Source organism: Prionailurus bengalensis, chromosome A1 (assembly GCF_016509475.1).
Source record: "Prionailurus bengalensis isolate Pbe53 chromosome A1, Fcat_Pben_1.1_paternal_pri, whole genome shotgun sequence".
In the NCBI taxonomy this organism is placed as follows: Eukaryota; Metazoa; Chordata; class Mammalia; order Carnivora; family Felidae; genus Prionailurus; species Prionailurus bengalensis.
This window is the reverse complement of record NC_057343.1, coordinates 18,428,082-18,442,469: the sequence shown is the minus strand read 5'-3', so window position 1 is coordinate 18,442,469 and position 14,388 is coordinate 18,428,082. Positions and strand designations below refer to the sequence as shown.

The window sequence follows — 14,388 nt, the reverse complement described above, 5'->3', positions numbered from 1 at the left end:
AGTGTGGCGCCTGCTTGGGATTCTCTGTCTCCTTCTCTTTCTGTCCCTCCCCTGCTCACGCTCTATGTCTCTCTTTCTGAAAAATAAATATGTAAACATTAAAAATAAATAAATATTGAAAGTCATTTGGGGTTGGTCTGTTAGCCATTTATAGCAATGTATTACGCCCATTCTAATGAGCCAAATACAGTTTTGTGTACATTTTAAATACTGATAAGTTTGGTTTAGTAATGATCATCTATGGGGCTTTTTGGCCAGATTAAACATAAAGAATACCTTCTTTCTAGATGTCTCTGGGCATTGAACCGTGCTGTTTTCTACTGCACAGACAGAAAACATATTTGGATAGACTGGCATAGAGTAGAGAGCTCATCAGAACATCAAAGTTCCTCTTTCTGGGACATGTTTTGACTGCAGCTTAATTCACCCTCTAAAGGAATTTAAAATAGATTCTTTACCTATAACATATATTTGGCAACACTTTGAATTTTAATGTGAGTCTTCGCAATGGAGACACAGCTGAACCTGGCAGCATATTAATGTCACTGATAATAGCACATTTTATTTAGAGAATTTACCCTCTCCCCAGTTCTCAGTTAGAAGCCCATACACAGTAATTAAACCATTATAAAAACACAATAAGATATACCATAATAGAACTATCCTGCTGTCGAGGCACACAGAGCAGGAAAATCAGGATAGCACAAAGGAACACAATACATCCAATTTAGTCCTGCTGCGGAAATGCCACAAACCAGTACCCTCCAAAGGATAAGTAGGGGGAAGCGTTATTTCCACAGACAACTGGGCCTCGAGTCTTCATTTTTCAGAAAACAGCAAACCAAAAGCAGCAAGCCAATCAATCAACCAGCCAATCGATCAGTGAGAACAAGTGTCCATAGCATATGAGGCATATAAGATGCTGTCCTTGTACTCAAGAGGCTTGCAGTCATTTGGGAAGTAAAGGCTTAAAACAAAAAAACACAGCATGACAGTGGTTCAAGATCTACCATACGAAGAACAGGATTAAGCAAATAATATAGAAAGCATGTGATACAAATCCAAAGGAAGCCCAGCTTATTATGCCCCAGACATGCTGGGGAAGCCTTTACTCAAGGGGGCTTGAAATTGGCCTAAAAGAAAGCTGAAAATTTGCACGACAAGGGAGGAGAAGGAAATGGTATAAAAAGGAAAAGTTTTAGGAAGCCAGATGTTCAAGAAAATATTCACAGGCCAATAGTTGGTGTAGGAGTTCATAAAATAAAACATCAGACAATTAGACCGTGGATGTATTGTCTTTCCTTTAAAATTGAGGAACAATAGGGACGCCCAGGTGGCTCAGTCGGTTAAGCGTCCAACTTCTGCTCAGGCCACTGTCTCATGGTTCATGAGTTCAGGCCCCGTGTTGGGCTGTGCTGACAGCTCAGAGCCTGGAACCTGCTTCGGATTCTGTGTCTCCCTCTCTCTCTCTGCCCCTGCTCCCCTCACGCCCTCTTTCTCAAAAATAAAATAAACACTAAAATTTTTTTTTAATTGAGGAGCGATAAAATTATAAAATGTAGGAAAAATGTACATACAAGATGTATATATAATATGATTGGATTCATAAAAGAAATTCTTGTGTAGCAGAGAAAAATGACTGGAAGGAAATATGTCAGATGTTAATTTTTTTGATGGGAGATAGGAATGTGGGTGATTTTTTGTTTTTAATTTGAACTTTGTATGTTTTCCAAATCTGAATCCAACCAATAGAATGCCTACAGTGAAGTGAAAACAAAGAGAGACCAAAAAAATCTCAAAGTGTATTTTTAATGGCCTCTTTATATAAATTTTACATTCTACCATTCATTCATCCATTGACTAATGGGTAGAGTGTGTTAAAATGATTTTTCTAGGGGCGCCTGGGTGGCTCAGTCGGTTGAGCGTCCGACTTCGGCTCAGGTCATGATCTCACAGTCCATGGGTTCGAGCCCCACGTCGGGCTCTGTGTTGACCGCTCAGAGCCTGGAGCCTGTTTCAGATTCTGTGTCTCCCTCTCTCTCTGCCCCTCCCCCACTTGCACTCTGTCTCTCTCTGTCTCAAAAATAAATAAACATTTAAAAAAAATTATTTTTCTAAACTGTATGTAAAGACTGAATTTTTTCTCCCCAAATTCATACGGTGAAGCCCTACCCCCTTATGTGACTGCATTTGGAGATGAGGCCTTTAAAGAGGTAATTAAGGTTAACTGAGGTTATAAGGGTAGGATCCTAATCCATAAGAACTGGTGTCCTTCTAAGAAGATGAAGAGACATCAGAGATGAGCGCACACAAAGGAAAGTAACAAGAGGACACAGTGAGAAGGTGGCCACCTGCAAATCAAGGAGAGAGACCTCAGGAGAAACCAAAACTACCAACACCTTGATCTTGGACTCCCGGACTCCACAACTGTGAGAAAGCAGACATCTGGTTTTTAAGCCACATCAGTCTGGGGTATTTTGTTATGGAAGCCCTAGAAAATTAATATACTATGTCTACATAACTTATATGGATAATAGAATTTTTCCACCTATATTTTTTTCTATAAAATTAACATTAAACTTACTCATGACATTTCTCTACCAGAGTGAAACTTCCATACCAGTTATGTGTCCTACTCTTGGTTATTTATTTATTTATTTATAATTTTGCTGAGTGCAAGCAGAATGTTGGCCATGGGTCAACGCTTGAAGAAGCTACAGATTATATAAGGCACAGAGGACAGTCTCTGCCATGCCAATATGAATATAAATAAATATGAATGCAACAATATAAAGGAGTATCGATGGGCACTGCTGGTTACCTAAAGAGACAATCCAGGTAGGAGATCCGATTTGCTTCTTTTCTTATGTGTGAGGCTCCATGCAACTCTTCATTCCAGGCTGAACTATCCCCTCAGCTCTGTGTGTGCTCCACAGTCAGTCCTCTCTGGGAACTGCCCTCTAGAAGACTGCCTCCTCCCCCAAGGACTGTACCCTTCCTGGGGCAGCTTCCATCAGATGTTTGGTAGACAAATGGAGGCAGATAAAAGTCTGACCCCCCTTGTCCCAGCTGGGGACATCTCTGAAAGTCCAGTCCAGCTCCAGAGCTCATCGTGCTAAGACCTTTGCCATGTCCACAGTCCAGTATTACCCTCCAGCCAATCCTACTTTCTTCCTTCCCAACAGGTATTAACCCAGAGACCACACCCTCCTACATTTCCTGTTTGCTAATCCTTATTTCAGGGACTCTAGGGAAGTGACCTACAACATTTCTCAGTTTATCTGCACCATCGCTTCCTGCCCCAATCCCAGACTGCTTATCTATGTAATCTCAAGGCAATTACCTACACATCAAGGATCATGAAACACCCAGTGAAGCATCTGTAATGTGCTCAGGTGGTTTGTCAGGACTTCTGGTGAGCAGGAAGATTTACTTTTTTTCTGATTTGAATTCCTAGTGAAACTGTTGTTGATTACTGGGATTAAGTCATGAAGGTTCAGTTCTGTCTGCCTTTTCCACCAGGTAGTTTTGTCCTTCTCCAGCCTTAGGAGTTTGAAGTGGGGAGTCCAGGTCTCCCTTGGTCCTTAGCAACTGATCTATATTAGAATCGTAGAATATTAAATGTCAGAGCTGGAGAGCACTTTAGAAATTATCTAACTCGAAAATGGCCAAGGAGTTTTAATACATGTTGTGATTGGACTAGTTAGTAGTGGCTGTTGGAGAGCTGCCTTGAGGATCCTGAGGATGGCCAGGGCTCATTTGCAGAGTGCTGTGGTTGCTTATGGATGTCGGGTGTGGATGTGGGATGGGGGCTGGTGGCAATCAACTTCACTGACATCCTTGATAGTCCTACTCTCTTTTTTTCACTGGAGATGACTCTGACCCAAGGTCAGACTACCCAAGGTTGTGTGGCTGGTTATAGGAATTTGAACTATAGCCAATATGACTCAACTAACAGTCCAGAATCCTACATCCCATGGATGCTGTATTTAGCCTCTCTGGCTAATCCTCCTCTGCTCCAGCCCCTGGTCTACTTGAGCACATGAGTCTTGGACCAGATCCCAGTCCCCCCTTCCTTCTTGGCTTTCTTCTCTTGCCATATGTGAGCATGATTCTCTGGGCCAAATTCCTATGAGTAGTTTCTGTTTCCTCTGTGTCTCTCATAGTTAAGCCCAACAAAGTTCTAGCACTTCAGGGTGGGTAAACTTGGTGAGAGATTAATTCTCTGCCTCTCCTCTCATCCATTCATTTATTCATGAAAACATGTTTTAGGTACTTGCTATTAGAAATACTAAAATTCATACCAAAAAGCCCACCAACACCTTTGAGCAGTGACTTAAATGTGTAATAAGGCCCATTCTGCCTTTAGCAGACATTTCTCTCTCCTCCCCCTATTCCTCCCCTGCTAATAGCATCCTGTTCTCCACTAGGGGACTTAATCTTCCTTCCCCTTCCACATGGTTTTATTGGAGCCATCAATCACACCAACACATGATCTGACTATACAGGTGGATACATGGTCAAAACCTGGCTGCGGTAGTTAAATAATGCTGCCCCCACCTTTTCCAAAAGATGGTGATGCTCTGTTCTCAGAACCTGGGTATGTTTTGGGTATTCGTTGTCATCTACATATGAGTAGGCTCTTTAATATACATTGCTATTACATGGCAAAAGGGACTTTGCAGATAGAATTAGGGTTGTGGACTTTAGGATGCTGAGATTATCCTGGATTATCTAGATAAATCCAGTGTAACCACATGGGCCTTACAGGTGGCCTCTGGAAGCTGAAAATGGTCCACAGATGAGGAAGGAAACAGGAAACAGGGATTGTAATCCGACAAGCACAGGGAATAATTTCTAGCAACAGACTGAATGAGCAAGAAAATGGATTCTCCCCTAGAGCCCACAGAAAGGAATGTATCCTTCCAACACCTTGGTTTTAGTCTGGTGGGACCTCTGCCGGACTTATGAGCTACAGAAACATAATTTAATACACGTGTCCTTTTTTAAGCCACTGGGTGTGGCTACAGAAAATAGAAACACTGGTCAAATATCCTGGCCACAGTGATTGGCCCAGACATGGGCATGTGATTCAAGCTGAGCCAATCAGAGTCCTTCCCCCAAGATTCCAAGAAGTCCTTTCTCTTGATTGTAGCTATGAGCCGTGGCCCCTGCCAAGTGGAGAATCAGATGAAAACTGAGCCAATGCACAGGCAAGAGCTGCGGTGGGAGTCAGTGCAGGTCCTGACAGGGTTCCTCTCCAGCTGGGCTTGAGGCCAACTCCACCCCTGCCCTTCCCTGTCGCATAAGCCAATTAACTCCTTCTTTTGTTCAAATTCATTTCAGCTGGCCTTCGTCTACTTGTCATTGAAAGACTTCTGATTAAATCGTGTCCCTCAAAATACCAATTCCTGGTCTTCCATACTTAAAAAATCACTTCTCAGGCTAATATATCTTCTCTAGAAAGAACCCAATGAGTGCATAGATCCCCGAGGAGTCTTGGCACATGAACAGAAATGAGTGATGCCAGAGCTCAGAGGAAATAGTACACACAACTAGGGGTTTTGATAGAAGAGGGGACTGGGAAAGATCTGGATCATGGGGGAAACAGACTAGGGAGGTGTGGGAGAGGGTGTGGTATCGAGTGAATGAGTGAATGCAGGTGGAGGCAAACCATATGAGTCTGAAACGCTGGGAGACACATGGGGGTTAAAGAGGAGAGGGGAGATAACCCTTCCGGAATCTGCTTGAAGCTTTCCACTGAGGCAAGATTTTCAGTTATCTTTGGCTGTCTTGACAGTGTCGATAATCTGTTCCAGTTCTGGGTGAGCAGTGGACCCACCCCGAAGGAAGGAGGACACCTGTTCCTGGGCATGCCCCCTGGGCTGCCAGTGCTCCCCTACATCGAGTGCTTCTGTACCCCTTGAGTTAACCCGCCTGAGCAGGCTGCTATGAGGGCCGCCAGGGTGGCCACTGAAGTCCTGAGCGTGGGCACAGGCAAAGTACCCATAGCTCTATGGAATATCACAAGGTAGAAAAAAGAAGAGCTACAGAAAAGCAACACAAAACAATCTCCCTGTGCCGTTTGCTTATTGTTCAAGTTTGAAATTCTGCCAAGTGCTCATACTTCTCACTTGTCAGCAGTTTGGTTTGCAACAATAGTGAAAACGGCCCTCTTGGCCTCTACCTAAACTTCAGCAGAGAAAAAAAAACAGCTTCAGAAGTTGAACTTGAATGGTCTCCTTACCTTATTTGCCCTGACCCCGAGTTGCACCGCACTAACAAGGAATCTAGAACACGGGGCATGGAAATGCTGTGTTTATGAGATGAGGCTCAGGCTTACACATTCTTTGAGTCAGAGCCTCTGGAGTTGGTGGTGATTTAGTAGAGATGTGGGAGGGAAGCATTTTGCCAACTTGAGAACCCCCTTCTTAGGTTCAGCATTTTAAGCAATTTGAAAACTCCCATCTTTCAGCTTTGGGAGTTTATTTTCTCTTGGAAAATGTCTGGATCCTTTTTCTCTGTAAGTAGGGAAGAAAAAGGCTACGAGTGAAGATGACAGGTTTACTTGGGCATGAAATCACTGTTGGACAACTCATTTTTCCTGAGTTAAGTGTCAAAAAATCTGCAATTTACAAAAGAAGTTTTCCTGAAATTACACATAGGGTGGATAATTGAGAGCAAAGTGCCTGGGCTGTCCGGCTGGAGACAGCACTGCCCTTTCTGGGAACTTGGGTCCCTCCCAGTGCAGAGTCCCCAGGGCAAGTTGTTGATTTCCAGTACTGGGGTCTGACCCACACCTGCTTAAGTCTGCAGCTCCTGGCCTTGCCCAAATGTCCTCGTTTCTGAGCAGCCCTGAGGCTGGTTTCTAGTTTGTTTGTAAGATCGGCAAGTATTCAGTTTTGTAGTGTCACTCGATAATGTTTTTATGTGAATCTCAGGAAAACTGGTAAAGAATTAAGAGTTTTATGTGGCCTGGAGGGTGGGGGAGCTGGATCCTCCCCATTTAGCAACAAGTGATTGACAGCTTCTCTGTCTGCAGTGGGCTGCCCGTCACCAATGCCATCAGAATCTAGAAGTGGGCATTCTGGCGTTTTCTATTTCTGTCTCTATGGGTTCTGACCTATGACTCTCTCATCTCCCTATCTTCTGGCTGGTTTGGCACAACAGTGCTGTCATGTGGATCCGATCTGGAAGCCCCGAACAGGCCATGGAATTTTAGGTCTGTGCAGTAAATGGCTTCTTTCAAAAAGCCTGTACATAATGTGGCTTTCTCAATTAATGTGCTGCCTACAGGGTTTCCTTAACTCTTATTTGTTTAGTGTGTGTGTGCGTGTGTGTGTGCGTGCGTGTGTGCGCGTGTGCGTATACATGCACGCGCGGGTCTTAGGACTTTGCACCATCATTCGTTGACATTAATAGTATTACTTATCATTCAGGAATCACCAATTCCACTTTAAAATTATGACCAGCTCCATAAGGAAAAAGAGAATCTGGAAAGAGGCAGCGAGTGTAGGGATTGAGGCCTCCCTAGAAATACCGGCTTAAGCTTTGCAAGTTTTGGCTCCCAGGTATACCAGTATTCCAGACGTCAGTATAGAAAGGAGACTGAGGCCCCAGGATGGGGCACTAAGCTTTTCCGCATGGAAGTCAGTGGTGCAGGCCAGCTTTGCTGTTCTGGTGCCACATGGTCCCTTGCTGTAGGGAGCAAGAATTGAAGAGACCACACCGCCCATAGGAAGGGCTGGTTTTATGCTCACGGTGTTCATATGTTCCGGAGTGCAGGCCGAGGTAAGATCCTCTCCTCCAATATCAGACAGTCTGTGAAGAGGCAAAAGCTCCCCAGTGAACAGCCTTTCCCCTGGCTTCTCCTGACTGAAGTGTAAATGACTTTTGAGAGCAGAATAAGCCGGTCGATAAATTCACCCTTTGAACTTCTCCGACTGGGAAGTGGTTCTGAGACTTTGAAAATCTTCAAAGATCTCAGCCTGTGAAATCAATAGGCCACGTTTCGAGTTGCCGGAGCGAAGGCAAGAATTCTGCTCGGCACGCACTGTGTTGAGGACCTAGTGTGTGGGAAGCAGTATGCCGGGCATTCAAGGTGCTGCTGAGCTAGGAAGAGCCCAGCCCCAGCCCTTCAGAAGCTGTCTGGGGAAGAACAAAAGACAAGGACACACACGTTCTCTAAGCTTAGTACAGACAGCTGTGGGAACCAAGGGTGGGGATGGGGATATTGGGTTGGGAGTGGGGGAGGGAAGATGGGAAAGGGATTAGGGCTCTTTGCGCGCAAGTCATTGCATAAGGCAAGAGTTGGGAGGCAACAAAAGTGATCCGAAATATGGCCTGTCCTTGTGCCTTTCTTGACTCAAAAGTTTGAAATGATGACGAAATACTAGTGACACCTAACATTTATGAAGGGCCTGCTAGGTATCAGATATGATGAGTTTACGTGAATTGTCTCATTTAGTTCTTATCATAAATTCTATGAGATTTGTAAAGTTATCCCTACTTTTTTTCAGATGAGCAAACTAAAGCTCAGAGAGGTCAAGCAACTTTCCCAGGACCCCTCAGCGAGTTAGTGCAAGAACTGAACGTAAATCCACGTCTACCCACGTAACTCCAGCGCCTTCCCCCTAAATCAACCTTTTTTTCTGGATTGCTTGTTTTTTTGTTTTTTTTTTTTCTTTTCTTTTTGTTCACTGTGGAGACCTGAAGAAGAAGCCTGTGGTCCTCGGTCCTGAAAAGGGTCTACCAGAATTCAGAGGATCTTGTGTCTCTTGCATTCAAAGCCATGGCTCCTGGCAGCTGGGACCTGGGCCTCACCACGTGCACCACGCGTCGCTGGCTTCCAGGTGCCAGGGGCTTGGGCCGAGGCCACACAGTTGTCTGCACGGGGCCCGGCCCCACCGCTGGCTGTCTGGAGTGAGCACCCGGGATGGACCCTCTCCGTCTGCCAGGCTGTTTTCCTCATCCATCTGCCTTGTTGGCTTTTAATGCAAGCAGGAAACAAAACTGAAAAAAGAGGAAATCGATGCTTCACAGAAAAGGGACAACATCTTCCTCTAGCCAGTGGGGGGTCTGAGGAGGGGCGCGGTGACTAAGGTTTGCGGGGCGCTGTTACCCGCTGGTGAGGGGCTACAGAAGCCAGCTGCGGATCAGGCTGTGCCACCGGTGCCTGCGAGTGGCTGATGCGGAGGCCTCTTGGCGGCTGGGGGAGGCGGCACGAGCTGTCAGCTTCGAGCAGGAAGCCAACCCAGCCCGCGGCACCCGGAGGGCGAACAGTTGAATGAAACACACACTTGGTGAGGATGTTCGGCTTACAGATGTCACTAAGCTGAAGCCGTGATCGCTAGGAGCCAATAAATCGCGGCTTGCGGCATTGGACCCCACCGACCTGACGCTCTCTTTCCTCACCTGCGGCCGAGAAGGGATACGGGATAAGCCGCTTCTTGGCCGCAAGTCCTGGGAATACTATTTTGTGTTTGGAAACTGCCAGAGAATCACTGATGAGCCAGTCCATTGCGTCGAGTACGTTGGTCGTGGTGGGCTCCCTTCGGTGACTGAGGCGGAAGCCAGGGAGAGCACAAGTTCTGGTAGGTGTCCAGCGGGCAGGCCAGGGCCACGGCGCGTCCTGCGCTCATCGCCTTCGGCTCAGGTCGGGGAGGTGGGGTGTGGCTCTTGCTGTATCCTGGGGCAGGCGGGCTTGCGTCTTCTTCTGACTTGAGAGGCCATTGTTCTTGGAGGCCTTACACTCGGGTGGCACGTGATGTGTCGCACTTCGGGCACCTGTTCTTTCCCAGGGAAGAACCACTGATCCAACATCGCAAGGGCTTTGCAAACAGTGCTCACAGGCAGCAACCAAGGGATCCTCTGCTCTGTGGTGTCTAGGCAAGAGTCGCACACACGCACCTTTGTGTCTCAGCATTACGTTTTCATGATCGAGATCAGAGAAAATATTTGTCCCTATACTTGGGAGACTGGGACAAAAATACAGCCATAACCTCACCATCCTCATTTGCCAATTCTTGACACGTTTGCGTACAAATTCCCAGCTTTTTTAGCTAGGCATTTTTTTTCCTACACCCGTGGTTCAAGACCACGCCATTTGCCGAGCCCTTATCGTGCGCTAGGTACGGAGGCTGCTGGCGAAGCTTTGGGAAGTTTCGGGAATATCAGTTTAACCAAATGGTAAGCGATTTAAAAGAGTTTCTTAAATGAAAGCAGATGTGGTTGTACTATGCAGTAGAGCGAAACAGTGTGCACGAATCAAATGTCATTATGAGCGAAGACTTCAAAGATGGGCTACCACGCAGCTTCTGCATGGGGGATGGAAGAGTGGATTCGTAACAGGCCCCTGTGAGGAAGTCCCTGCAGCTGCTTGAGGTCGATCCTGTGAGAGATGAAAAAAAACCAGACGAGGGCAGAGCAGAGTGCAGGACCGAGGTTCTTAGAACGCGGAGTTGAGAGGTCTCGGTAACCGGTGTATGTAGGACAAGAGGCAGAGGAAGGAGTCGATAGTTTTGACTACTTTCCTTGGATGATTTCCAGAAGTCGGGTTTGTGTGGCCTTTTCAGCCACAACGCAGCGCTCTGTCTGTCACAATTGCCAAACAGTAATGCAACTAGCAGTCATAATATTAGCTCGCATGGATTGAGTTCTATGTGCTAGGCATCATGCTGACCTCTTCACATGTAGTATCTCATTTAATTTTTACAGCCACCCAGGAGGTAGGTTCTACTGCTAGATTTCCTTTGCAGGTGCAAAAATTGAGGCTCAGAGAAGTTAGGCCACTTGCCCAAGATTAAACAGCTTTTCGTAGGCCAACACCCACGTGGCTAAAACATCAGGAGGGCATCTTCCAAGATGAGAGGTCTCGCATCAATATAAACAACAACTCCTCAGTTTTATTAGAGTCCATTGAATATGAAAATATGAATCTCTGCAGAGTGTGTTGTGTTTTTTGTTTGTTTTGGATGTTAGAAACATAGTCCCCTTTACACACTCCTTATAAAGCTTGAACAACTTGGTAAGGAATCCTTTTAAAAGATAGTCCATAAATCCCTGGCCTCTTACAGAGATTATTCTGTACATGACGTAACCTTTGATTGAAGCTCCATTCGGCTGCCAGGAGCATCCATACTGTCATTCCGAGAGGCTCTCGGGGTGCTTGGGTGAATGGGATTCTTGGTCTCCCTGGAGCTGGCCTTGCTCTGGCACTGCCTGTGGCCTCCGTCCCCTCTCCGCCACCTCTGGTCTCTGCTTCCGGGTCTGCCGTCTGCTGGACACTTCCCTGTCTCCTCTCTGTGTTTATCTTCCCGTCTTCCTTGCCCATCGCCTCAAGGCTCAGCTTCCACAGGAAGCATGTTGTCTTTTTTTTTTTTTTAATTTTTTAAATGTTTATTTATTTTTGAGAAAGACAGAGCACGAGAGGGGGAGGGGCGGAGAGAGAGGGAGACACAGAACCTGAAGCAGGCTCCAGGCCCTCAGCTGTCAGCACAGAGCCCGACACGGGGTTCAAACTCCCGGACCGTGAGAGCATGACCTGAGCCAAAGTTGGACACCCCCATTGTCTTTTGTGATGCAAAGAGCTTCTGTTTGCCAAGTGCCAGACGCTGTGAAGTCTCTCCACGATCCCATTTAGTCCTTCATGCAGTCCAAGGGGCATCTTGGGCTTGGTTTCTAGCAGAGGGCACTGGCTCAGCCACGAGGCCATTTGTCTCTGTGATAAGCTCGCGGCTCTTGAGAGTGGAGCTGGGATTTGGACCCATGTCTATCCAATTGCAATCCTGCTTCCTTAGGTGTGCGTAGCGCCGTCTGTAATAACTGGGCCTAGGAAAAGAGTCCGCTCCTGGCCTTCCTCATAACAAAGCAAGACATGGTTAGAGCCTCCGCCGCTTCTGGCCTGTTTTCACCAAAGCAGCAGTGAGCTCGAGGGGTCTTAGGGAGGTAGCAGAGGCCTGCCTCTGAGTTGGCGAGGAGCCCACATTCTAGAGACAGCGCTGAGGCCCAGCCCTTCACCCGAACGCACGTGCTCTGGGACTCGGGGGTAATGCCAGCACTGAGCTCACTGTGCCCTAAGTGCAGTCCTACGAAATGCTGGTGATGGTGACAGTAATCCTAACGCTAATGGCAGCAGACCTTCTCTGAGGGCTCGCTCTGCGTCCGGTGCTGCTCGGAGGCCTTCACACACAGGAACTCTCTTACCGTCACTTTGACCCTGTGCCGTAGGTCCATGCCTTCTACGTCTTACCGACCGAGAAAAGCACGGCACAAAATGGTCAGGTGACGTGCCTGAAGCCACGGCCCTGGGAAGTGGTGTGGCTGCGGTGCCGACCACGGGCCGTCTTGGTTTAGTGTGGGGACGTTGCCACTCCTGTCCCCTGCCAGGCAGGGAGAGCCTATCTCTCCCTCTGTGCCGCTGACTCACCCTGTGCCCTCCTGTTTGGCTCAGGTCTATGTGGCTACTCTCTCGCACCACCCCCCCCATCCCTCTTCTTCCTTTCTCTCCTCCTTCCCTGCTTCGTCTCCTCTTTCCTCCCGCCTCCTTCTCCCCTCTCCTCCCTTTCTTCCAGTCCCCAGAGTGGCCTCTGCCTCTCGAAGCCGGGGCTGCCGACTTCAGGTAGCCCAGCCGTTGCTGCTGCCGTGTTCGTGTCCCTTGGCGTGCGGTGCTCCCCCAGCAGCCACGCTTGCCCTGAGCACACGGCCCGCTCTGAGTGCCAGTTGCTTACCTACCTTGCCACCGGTCGTGCCCACGTATCATAATTGTGCATTTTTTTCCTTGAAAGCCAAATGATGGAGCTAATAGGGTTCATGCTGAGAACAGATGTTCTTATTTCTGTACGTGGCAAGGATTCTCTGATTCTTTTGTACTCCCATTTGAAGTGTTTCTGGTTGAAGGGTTCTTGGGAAGGGCTGAAAACTCACGGTGTCCTTCCAGTAAGGAACTGGGCACAGGTCTTGAGGGGGTGTGAAGTAGCCTTCCTTGGCATTTTATACTCCATCTGCTTCCTGAGGACACAATCCTGTTCCTATTTGAAAACTGCCTTTGCTCGCATTTTATAATTAGGCATTCAGATTTTCGCTTTTCTAGTTGTTTCAATCTCAAGCTAATGTGGCAGTTAACAATTCGTCCATTTTCTGCTTTATTTCCTCTTCTCCCCATGCTTGGAATTCATGGAGGGTTTTTTTTTTGTTTGTTTCCATTCCCATTAAGAATGCTAAAAGACTGTGATTGTATTATTCATTCACTTAATATTTATTGAGTGCCTTCTCTGTGCAAGGCACTGGGGTCCGAGACAAAGTTGCCACTTTCATGGGGGTAGTGTTCTGGTCAGGGAAGACAGACAATAAACAAACAAATAAACAAGATAATTTCAGATTATCTTGTTTCAGAAGTGCGGTGGAAAAATGGAATCGGAGACAAGCGGGGAAGTGAGGGTGACTTGGTATAAGCTGGTCAAGGAAAGTCTTTCTGGGGAGGGGATAGTTAAGTTGAGGTAAGGGGAAAGCATTCTAGAAAGGGGCTGACAACTGCAAAGGCCCTGGGGCAGGGGAGAGTTGGAGAGTTAAAGGCACAGGACAAAGGCCAGCATGGTTGGGTGTGCTGAGCATGGGGAGGGCATGCAAGGTAAAGTCAGGGAGGTGGGCAGGGACTACATCTCATAAGACCTTCAGGGTTTCTACCTCTCCCCCCCACATATTTTTCTTTAAGTCAATCCGTAAAGGATGGCTAACTAAAAACTTTCCCTACGATCTTCTTGTGAGTTCTGGTCTGCTTTCTGGACCACTGGCCGATATTCTATACCAGTTTCCCCTTCACCTGATGGGCTTTGGCTGAACTCTCTTCAGTTGTGCTTTGTCTTAGGGCTGAGATGGAGGAGGAAAATGCAGACGTACTCAGACAAGCCCTAGATGGATTTCCTTAAATCAAGCCTCAGTCCTGGTGAAATTTGACCACAGTCACAGTTGGTATTTCAGTCATCAAAGGCACCAACACTGTGCTCCAGTGAATAATACATCGCCTGGAGTCAGAGACCAAATCTTACAGCTTTGTTCACTTTGGACACACATATATACAGAGAGATGTCTCCATATGTCTGCGTTTTAACAGTGCCGCTAATATCAGGGAGGGGTGTGATGATGCCCCTGGACAACTCCTCTGGCTCGTGCAAAGCTAGTCCTCTTCTGTTCTGCTCAGAACGGGGAGAGCAAAGGGTTTCATCATGAAATTGCCCGAGGTCATCTGTGGCTACGTGGTGAGCATTGTTTTGGGGTCTCTTAGGCTCCCTCTGTGGTCCCAGGTCAGAAGTAGAGGCTGGGGTCTTCTCGTGGAGTCATGGGCCTCTTCCAGAATGAACCCAACTTCCCCAGATGCTGTTCACAAACTTG

At 47.1% G+C, this 14,388-nt stretch overlaps 1 long non-coding RNA gene across 1 annotated transcript in view; it reads left to right on the top strand.

Moving 5' to 3' along the window:
• Nucleotides 1-14,388, top strand: part of LOC122481787 — a 132,974-nt gene that overhangs the window by 113,955 nt on the left and 4,631 nt on the right. The window contains exon 3 of the long non-coding RNA XR_006296937.1: nucleotides 8,520-9,593. This is a non-coding gene — a long non-coding RNA (uncharacterized LOC122481787). The remainder of the gene's footprint in view (nucleotides 1-8,519; nucleotides 9,594-14,388) is intronic.